Raw genomic sequence first — 9,222 nt, forward strand, 5'->3', positions numbered from 1 at the left:
GCCACATGAAGATGGTCCTGTACTCGATGAGTTGGATGAACAACTCGGCGAGTCCGATGAAGATTTACCTTGGAATCAACGAGTCAGTTAGAGTTTTCCTAACCTTCGGACACGTATGAACTCGGCGAGCTGTAAAGTGAAAACTCGATGGGTTGGCCGAGGGGTTACGTCCACGGATACAAGGAACTCGACGAGTCACTCAAGTGACTAGGCGAGTCATGCCAGGAACTCGACGAGTAGCTAAGTGTACTCGATGAGTTGAGGTTAACATGGACTGTTGACCTTGAAAGTTGACTTGGACTTTGGGCAAGGGTTGACTATTGGACTTCTGGAAGTATCTTGGAAACCTACGAACTTTGTGATGTGTCGGATATAGCTGGTGGAGTTTGTGGTGGTGATCCGGGAGTTGAGCTTTCTAGTTTCAGATGATAGTTGCGAGGTGAGTTATCCTCACTATACTAAGGGGTCTAAGGCACCAAGGCCGGCTTGTGACATCCCCAAAATCTCGGCTAGAAAAGACCGATTTTTCATTTATGCTTTTAAATATTTTCAGAGTAAATCCTTTTGATTTGAAAGATTTGCGGAATTTGTTCCCAAAACAAAACATGATAAAATAATATTTATCAAAGCATTTCATCAAGAGATGCATTTCATTATATAATCAAAACTCGGGATGTCATGTTCCGATACAGACCATAAAGCATAAACGATAACATTACAAGTCATTCAACAAATATATACATATACAGACTTGTAAACAAAACAACAAGATGATCCATCCATCTTACGCCCTTGTGCCACTTCCTGTAATACAAATAAAACTGAGTGGGTCAGGCTTGGGAGCCTGGTGAGCATATAGGGTTTTCAACCCACAATAAATAAGTTATATTTAATTTCACCAACCAATCACTATCCCGATTACCCATTCCCGTTATCCTCACTTTACGTCCCTAAAACAACATTTATCTCAAGGGACCTAATCTAGGATTTTCATCGGGACGGACATCACTGCAGGGGTTTCCTCAACAATAGATATCCTAAAGGCAACCATGAGGGGGATAGAGTACACCGGTGAACACATCGTTCACAACACCTACAGGTTATGAACCTGCTAGCGTTCCACTGGACTGTCTAGAAAGAGTCCGTGGTCGTTATCCATACTCCGCTGAATAACTAGATCAACAACAACAACAACAACGAGGCCTCTCATCTGTTTATTACACACCAACTATCTACCCATGTTCTACCCAACATATTGGTAGATAAAAATATATATTTTCATACTTAGTTTAAAAACCTGAATAGCATTTTCATTCAATACATATTCCACATAACAGATGAGGCACACACACATAACACGTATTTCATAGAAAATAAATCGGATCTATGAGATAGAAGAGAGTGAATATACATTCACACATATAACAACTATATATAAACACAGAACACATATTTCTTAGCGAATACTTAATATTTATGTGTTAGAAGAAAATAACTACACACTCACTTGATCAGAAGATGATCGGGCAGAACTACGACTTGCAGAAGTAGTAATCCACAGCAGATCTGGAAGATCTCCTCTAAAATGGAACTTTTCGCGGGCAGAGCTTCGGCTCGGGAACCGCACTTCTCGGGATCTTCGGGATCTCGGGACTTGCCTCGGGGCTAGAGTATGATACCGGGGCTTCGGGGTGGCTTCGGGAGTAAAAATGCAGAGCTTCGGCACAAAGATGAGAAGAAATGAGCAAATAAACCCTGAACCCTCGCATCCTATTTATAGTGAAAATATTTGATGTACTCGCCGAGTAGGGGACACCTACTCGCCGAGTTGGTCCATACTCACCGAGTAGGGGACACCTACTCGCCGAGTTGGTCCATGTGGCGGCTTTCTGGTGGTGCCACGTGTTAATTTCTGGGTGGTGCCACGTCACCCCTATCGCGTGTTAGCCTTCGAACTTAGAAAAATCATAACTTTTGCATACGAGTTCCGTTTTTGACGTTCTTTATATCCACGCGTAGGTAAAATCAAGATCTACAACTTTCGTTTAGACTCTGTCGGCTAAATCTTGACCGATCTCAAATTTAACAGTAGGAGGCGTTTAGACTGTTAAATGACCGCGAAGAATTCGTAACTCCTTCATACGAACTCCGTTTTCGTTCATATTTTTACCGTTGAGTTCCTATTAATGAGACCTTCAACTCTCATTTAGGTTGCGTAAGCCAAAAACCGCTCGAACTAAAATTCGAGTTTCAGGTCGTGCACTGCTAAGCCGAATCTTAGAAAAATCATAACTTCCTCATACGAAGTCAGATTTGGGCGTTCTTTTTATTGACGCTCTTATCTTAACATATTCTACAACTTTTGTTTAGATTGATAAGGCTAAATCTCGCTCTATCGTAAATTCACTATTTACGCTTCCCGGTGCCGTGCCGGTTTTGCCGTAAAACTTCGACAGGTCATAACTTCTTCGTTATGACTCGGATTTCGGCATTCTTTATATCTTCGGAATCCTTGTTTCGACCACTACAACTTTATCCAATGATCAAGTTTATTTTAAACTTAAATTTCGACGCTTATTTTTATTCTTAATTAATCAAACCACATAATTAAGCAATTAAGCACAAAACACATAATACTCAAATAATACATTATTATTATTTCAAATTGGGTTACAAAGGTTAACCTAGACTATTACATTGCTAAAAATGGCAAGCCCGGAAACACAGGCGTTACACGGCCCATTATTAGATGTTGAATATGAGTTAGTGTTGCATGCTAGTGGTTATGTCAGTTAGGTAGATCTGTAGGACTACCTGTGTTGTTATATGATTATTTGCATGCGCAGTGGTTACGTTTATATGTGGACATGTTATGTGGTATGGGTTGAGGTAATTACTTAGTCAAAGACTAATAGGACTTAGTGAATGTAATTACTTGGGCAAAGTGCTGAAATGTTTTAGCATGGAGAATTCCTAGAAAGGGGAGTTACCAATCCAAAGCAATACCAAGTTGAGTAAGAATTAAAGCACGAGTATCGAAGCTGAGATAGCAGAGATGAGCCGAGTACCTTAGGCTTCTGTAGTTGGCTCGATCATGTATGCTATGACGTGTACTCGCCATGATGTGGCCTTTTCTTTGAGCATGGTCAGCAGATATCAAGGGAACCCTGGTAGAGCACATTGGATCGCAGTAAAAAACATTCTTAAGTACCTACGAAGGACTAAGGAATGGTTCCTCGTCCTCGGTGGGAGCGATGACTTAAGAGTGCGAGGGTATAATGACGCCAATTTTCAGACCGACCGAGATAATTTCCGCTCTCAGTCAGGCTGGGTGTTTATCCTTAATAGAGGAGCAGTAACTTGGAAAAGTTCCAAGCAGGAGACCGTAGCTGATTCAACGTGCGAATCAGAGTATATAGCAGCAAGTGAAGCGTCGAAAGAGGCAATATGGCTAAAGAACTTCATCGGAGACCTTGGAGTTGTACCAGCCATTAAGGAGTCTATGGAGATTTTCTGCGATAACAAAGGTGCGTTTGCCTTAACCAAGGAACCGTGGGATCATGGAAAATCTAGACATACCGACAGAAAATACCACTTGATTGGACATCGGGTGGAAGAGGGACTCCTCGTAGTGAAGAAGGTAGCATCAGAGAAGAACCCAACAGATCCCATTACGAAGGGACTGAGTAGGGTTAAGCACATGCAGCACGCTAAGAGCATTGGGCTGAAGGACGATATTAGTTTTAGTGATTAGATAGCTTTTAGAAACTTGTAAATGATAAATTGTAATTAACATTTGATGATTAAATAAAGGTGTTTTATTTATAAGTAATGTTACTATCTTGTGTTAATTATTTACTATTGTTTCACTTTGCATGTTTTGACTTCCCAAATAATGTGATTATTTAAACTATCCACAGTCGATCATGCGTTTGAAGTAAGTATGAATCAAGACTGTCGTGAATTGGGTTGTAGATTGTCTAAGTATTTAGGCATAGCAAAAGTTTGCTACAACGTTCATGAGTGCTTATGAAATATGATTTGAGTATTGGATTAAACCCGCGCTCACATGAACCATTTCATGGAATTTATCACGAGTGATTATGAGACGATAATATCATATAATCTTTAAACATAGATATATGAGTTGTTTTTTGTGATTTGGTTGTGCATTGATAATGCATAAACGCATCAGTAACTTGATGTTATAAATCGCATTGTTGTGTATGATTCAGTGAGTAAATAGTATAAGCATATAATTCAAAGTTTATCTGTTCCTTTTATCCTAAGATGGTAAAAGCGATATCTTGGGCCCCTCAATGATTTTGTTTTGACTTATGTGCCGAGCCCGATCAGGACTAAATTGATGTGTTCAATAAAGTTCTATGTCAGACAAATCAGAGATCGAGAAAGAAACTGCTGGACAATCAGTATGATTATGTTCCATGTAATTGTCCACACGATATCTTGAGAACGGAGGACTATACGATCCCTTATCTATAGGACGTGTTAGAGTCGACAATAACTTTTGGGAGCTACGATTGCTAATCGGATTCTGATGTCGTACTTGCAATTATAGTTATTAGACTTATCCAAGTGGGAGACTGGGATTAGGTGTCTAAGCTCATAACTATATTTGGTATATACTTGACCCGATTGTAGCATGGTCCTTTTGGGTTGCCTTCACCAAAGAAACTTGACTGGATGAATAATAGAGAAATAGGTTAATTGTGGTTTATTAATATATTATGTGAACAATATATTAAAAGAGATATCATATTATTTAATTAATATTGATCAAGAATTAATTTAGAATTAATTTTGTGATCAAAAGAGATTAATTAAATTAAGGGGTCTGATATTGTAATTATAAGATAATTGCAAAATGGGCTGAGGATCTCTTAAGTAAGAGATGGACGACTTATGGAATCCCATAAGGATTTTGTCCAAGGCTAGGGTTCTGGAAGGATCCTATCGGCTACTTAGGGCTTAAGCAACCAGATTAGGTATTTGACTGAAACCCTAATTCCTCACTAATATAAGGAACCCTTAGGCACCTAAAATCGGATACTAGAAACCCTAGAAGGATACCTAGAGCCAATTTCTGCATCCCCCCTCTCTCTCTCTCTCATATTCTCCAACTTGCTTCTTGGTGTTTGTGATCTATTAGAGGCATCACATTTGAATTGCTAAGTTCTCAAAGGGTCAAGGTTATCAAGCTATAATTGAAAGGTAACATCTTAACTTTGTTTTAGTTATGATTTTCGATTTTTGTATGCTAGACATAGGGTTTACAAGCTTTGGATGATTATTGCATTTACAATTAGAAAAACTAGATCCAAAGCTTTAGGGTTTACATGTGCACCATAGGATTGTTGTTATGCTCAAAACCCATCAAATATCTCTACGATCAAATAAAAATAATATAACTATATTTCAGTTATCCCATGTATTGCCTAACAGTTTGCCCTTTTAGCATCACAATAGATCAACACGATCAAATAAAAATAATATAACTATATTTCAGTTATACGAAAAAAAAAACAGTTTTTGGTCTACCATAAACTACTAAGATATTACAATATACATAAAAGTTTAAAAAAATGCATTTAGAAAACAAAATGAGAATTTAGGGGAATCGAAACCCTGACCTTTGGAGTGTGGATGACCAACGTACATTTCTACTCAACAAATCGTACTAAATATAAAAATAATAAACTGAGAACGAAGATATTTTAAATAATAGTAAAATAGATCTAAACATTAAAATTTTAACGGCTAAACTTATAACTTTCTAGAACACAAAAAATTAAAGGAAATAATTACAAAGAGTTTATCAATAAGAAAAATGAGAGGAAATAGTGTATGTGGTTGTTTTTTGTAATTTGGATGATTTGTTAATAAAAGAGAATACTTTAGGGACAATTACTGTATACGAGAAAACAATTATAATTTGGATGCTTTATGAATAAAAAAAAATTGAAGGGCAATTTATGAATAAAAGAAAAAGTTTAGGGACTCTTACTATATATGAAAACACTGAGTTGTGTTTTCTTTTCATATATATATACGCACGGTAATTAAAAAATAAATAATTTGTCACACCTCCAAACCGGAATGGCGGGAACGTTCGGGGGTGGATGACGTCATATGTAGTATCACAACCATTGCATCATAGTAGTCATAGTAAACATAGCCATTACATCGAATACATAAATGAAAAGTATTTACATCAGTTTGATTCATGTTTATACACTTCAAAGTATTATCAAAAGAAAAAGATGTGACTCTATATGCTCCGTCTTCCTCAAAAACTTCAGGTGGTACTTGTCTACTGATTTCATGAGAATACAAGCAGTTTTGAAAGAGTATCAGCATAAAGCTGGTGAGTTCATAAGCGATGTTTTTGTAATGAAAACCTATTGATGACTTTGTTAAAATGTTCGAACGTTTCCAAGAAAATTCAATATTTTCTTTAGTGAAAGTGTGATAATATCAGTTCTATCTACGACTACTTAGTTTATGCTAGCCATATATAAACCACTATCGAACAGACAGTTGACTATATGGATCTGCCCTAAGCCCACAACCAAACAAGGAACAAGAAATGAGGCGGAAACCACACATTCCACAGTCTATCGAATATTCTTCATACATGGCCCTGATGCTTAAACTAAGTAATTATAGAATTAACTATGAATATTCGTTAATGAATTCTATTGTAGCATGGGAAGATACTAGTTTGCATGTTTAGTTAATGCTAATCATAGTATTTATGTATTCTGTACTAAAACCATTGTATAACATGTTCCCTTTTGAAAACCCTGACGACCGCCCGTGTGTATGGTATGTTCCGTTTGAAAACCCTGGCTACCACTAGTATGTATAGTAATTTTATTACTTAAAATAAAACCATGTATTGTATCCCCTTGAATCCTCCAGTAATGTATAATAGTTCTATTAATTAATATAAAAATAATGAAGAATGAAATCCCGTAAACAAATGATTAGTTTATACTATTATGAGTCGTATAACCATGCTTGATATGAGCTAGTGACCTTTTCGACGTTCTTCAAGTGTCGGTTAAATGACATTTGTCACCCCAGGCATGCCTGCCTAACTGTAGCTAGCAGTTCAGATGTGAGATTATCAGTCCGAAATAGATCAATTCACAAATCTCATACTCTCCCTTCAGGAGACTCTGGTTATACAATGATAGGATTTAATTCAGTACACCAAAGGGCATAGTTTTGAAGTAGAGTCTCACAATTATGTATTAACTAGTTTACGTGTAGTTCTTGTAGTGATCTACTATATTGAAATCCGAGTGTATACTGTTTGAAGTAATAATTATACTTAAATAATTATTAAATGTTGTACTCTTGTAGTAGTGTATATCATAAACTAAATCGGTCATAGTTTATATGTTTACTCATGATTGAAATCTGAATCGGTAAAAGCTATGTATTGAAATCCACAAACTACACCCACTATAGTGTGCTTGAAATGTTTTGTTCTTGATTTGTAAATTGTTCTGAAAACTATGCAATTATGTTTTCAAGTTGAAAAACATCCCTTATGCTCAACATAGTACAAAAGGGATAAAATGTCTAAATGTTTCATAAAACGTGGGAAATCATTTAACTGTATCAATTGCATAAGTTTTAAACTCGTTGAAATCCTTTTGTTTTTGTTTCAAAAAATCATTTGTGCTTGGCTTGTATGCCCCCTCCCCTTGAAAACATTAAAAATAAAAAAAACATAGGGGTATGAACTCACAGTTAGTTATGTACAAGCGTCGAATCAACGGACTGAAATGAAGACCCTCGAGTTATAGTGCGGCATTTAACGGAATCCTAATAACACTTGAATACATATATGTATCTAAATGAGCGATTTCATTAGATAGAGTGTCAGAAAAACACTCATTTTTGGTTAAGGGATGTTACCGGGACTTGATTGAATTGAGGAAAGCGGGTTTTCTGTCTAATGTACCACTCAGAGAGTGCGTTCGGCCGTGAACAGGTGTATGGCCGTAGACTGCCTCTTGAAGGGTGTATGGCCTTTGAAGGTGTACGGTCGTAGACTGGTGTACGGTCGATGAAGATTTGAAGACTTAAAGGGTGTGCGACCGTACACTCAAGATCAACTATGCTGGAATCGATGAAAAACATGTTCTAGGTGCTTCGAAATGACCCCCAATGGTGTTTTTCGATGTTTTCCCGGAAGAATAAGGGTGTTCTAGGGGTGTACGGTCACAAGTCTAGAGAGAGAAGGGGTGGGTGTTCGGCCAGAAGAGTGTAAATGAGGGGTAGGGTCTCGTATATATAGGGGTTTTTGTGGTCGGTGGTGGGGTCCACCCGACTCCGGCCGTAAACGAGTGTACGGTTGTACACGGGTGTACGACCGTGAACCCAAGTCAGGCCATGAACTCGGTCTTGTTCGAAGGAATTCCCGAAATTTTGCGTTATTTTAGTTCCGACTCTAACATAGAACTCAAAATATATAATTAAATGATTTTCCCAAACCAAAGGAAGTTGACGGAACCCAATAAAATAAAATTTTATTAACGGAAATTAATTTACGAAAACCAGAAAAAGGTTCGGGTTGTCACATAATTACTATGTGTAAAATTGTAAATGGTTAATGATTAAACATTTTGATTAATGTGACTAAGGGTGGTTTTGACTTAGTAAACTGGTTTTCATCATTGTGTATATAGAATGGTTGTGCTATAAGTATCCTCTTAACCATTTTTACCCCCGTAAAGTCAATCAATTCAAAATTTTGATATTTGATTTGACATCATTTTTCCCCCTTTTTGTCTTTTGTTGTTTTTTTTGTTTTCCAATTTTGTTTTTTTTTTGTTATTTTTAATTCTTTTTTAATTTATATTATTATTATTATTATTAATGTTATAAATTTCATACAAAATTTTAACATTCAAATGACATTATAAATTCAAACGACTATAAAAAATCGGTTTTAAATATATTTTTTTATAGAAAAAACATCATAAATGGTCCCTGTGTTTTCCCAGATTCCGAAGTTTAGTCCCCGTGGTTTAAAAATCTCATAAATGGTCCCTGTGCTTTCAAAACTTTTGACAGATGGTCCTTATCCCACACACCGTTAGAACCCCACCGTTAACCCTTATTTCATTAAAATAATATAAGGGCAAATCGGTCTTTTCTCCTGTGCCCTCTTCTTTGTTGAGGGAA

This window comes from Lactuca serriola, chromosome 2, assembly GCF_051521515.1.
Source record: "Lactuca serriola cultivar US96UC23 chromosome 2, Lser_US96UC23_V15, whole genome shotgun sequence".
NCBI classification, from domain to species: domain Eukaryota; kingdom Viridiplantae; phylum Streptophyta; class Magnoliopsida; order Asterales; family Asteraceae; genus Lactuca; species Lactuca serriola.